Source organism: Mastomys coucha, unplaced genomic scaffold (assembly GCF_008632895.1).
Source record: "Mastomys coucha isolate ucsf_1 unplaced genomic scaffold, UCSF_Mcou_1 pScaffold21, whole genome shotgun sequence".
Taxonomy (NCBI): domain Eukaryota; kingdom Metazoa; phylum Chordata; class Mammalia; order Rodentia; family Muridae; genus Mastomys; species Mastomys coucha.
The window spans coordinates 44005782-44007685 of record NW_022196904.1 but is presented as its reverse complement, the minus strand read 5'-3'; positions in this window follow the sequence as shown (position 1 = coordinate 44007685).

Sequence of the window (1904 nt, the reverse complement as noted above, 5' to 3'; positions counted from 1 at the left end):
GAGAGAGAGAGAGAGAGAGAGAGAAAGAGAAAGAGAGAAAGAGGACATAAAAACCTGGAAGATTGCAGGTCCAAAGCCTAATTATCTTTGCCCAACTTTATCCTATTCAATACCCATTTATTGCCAACTTTTGGGTGTGACCTAACATCCTTGTGACTGTTAGGTAAATCCTTTGGAATCTGTAAGAGTCCCATAATTGTCACTAAAAGAGTAGCTAAGAATGTCCTCAGGTGGAGTCTGATGCCTGTGTCAGAGATTTACTAGCTCTCCTGTCATCCACGTATCTGATGCTTCCACCACCAGGCAGTTACAGCCATCCATTAGACTGAGCACAGGATCCCCAATGAAGGAACTAGAGAAAGCACCCAAGGAGCTAAAGGGTTTACAGCTCCTTAGGATGAGCAACAATATGAGCTAACTAGTACACTCAGAGCTCTCAAGGACGAAACCACCAACCAAAGAGTATGCATGGTGGGATTCATGGCTCCAGCTGCAGAGGATGGCCTAGTTGGTCATCAATGAGACGAGAGGCCCTTGGTCCTGTGAAGGTTCTATGCCCCAATGTAGGGGAATGCCAGGACCAGGAATTGGGAGAGGGTGGGTTGGTGAGCAGGGGGAAAGGGGAGGGAACAGGATTCTTTTTTCTAGTGGGAAAACTGGGAAAGGAGATATCATTCATTAGAAATGTAAATAAAGAAAATATCTAATAAATTTAAAAAAAAAGAAAATCATGTTGCTCAATGGCTTAATTTTGTTCTGGTTCTATAAAAGTTTCATGAAGTTGCTGCATGTTAGAACTTGGAATTTGGAACAAACTATGTTTCCAGTCCCTGGACACTGGAATCTGGCCCCAGAATACTTTAATTCCTTCTGAGATGACTATCCTGTTTTCTGCATTAACATATTTTAATTTTTTTCTTCCACTGGCTATATTCAAGGCTATTTATCCTGCAAACTCACTTGCAATTATAGAAAGTTTTCATTTTAATTGGCACTAAATACGTGAGACTATGTAATGAAATTTAGTATACTGTAAGAAGGTAAATCCATTCCAGAATATTACACCTATAATTTTGCCATGGAACTGAGCTGGTATTTATTATTAAAGATAATTAATTCCTTGTTTTCATTTGATGAAAATTCAAATGTTCCTCTAGTAGAAATGTTTTATTCATACAAATAGACATGTAAGGTTATTAAACAATTCCATGAATGCCTCTGGAACTTAGAATTCAGTATTGAATGAAAATAATTATACACCACACAATTTTAATATGTTAACTGAAAGAAAACTACCCTTATAAATATGCATATTTTTTGTATTTATTTCACCAAATGGAAAAATGTGAAAACTCATATTTTATAGAGATCTTATTTAAATTTCCTTCAACTTTTCCATTAAAGAAAAGCTGAAGTAAATAAAGAGAAGAAAACCACAGCGAATTCTTGGCATATCTTCAGGATGCTGATGTTCTTATCTTTTGGTCAGTAGTAGAACTAATTGCATTGCAATTCTTCTGAAAGGGAGAAACTGAAACCTAACTGAACTGAAACCTCAGATATGCGTAGAATGGGCTACAGAGGTGGTTCAGTCCTCAAGAGCACTCAGTGCACTTCAAAGTGACTTGAGTTCAGCTCCCATAGCCCACCTACTTCCTGAACTTAAAATGGTGTAATTCCAGCTTTAGATTTTATACTGTTTCTGGTCTCTGCTAGTACCTGTTCATAATGGGCTTACAAACATTCAGATATACATATACATATGTAATACATATTTTTAGTACAGCATTCAGATATGGGGTTAATGAGATGGCTCAATTTAGAGAGTGTATAATGTGCATGCCTGAGTAGCAGAGTTTGAATCCTAGCTTCCACATAAAAGTTGAATATGGCAATGCAATCCT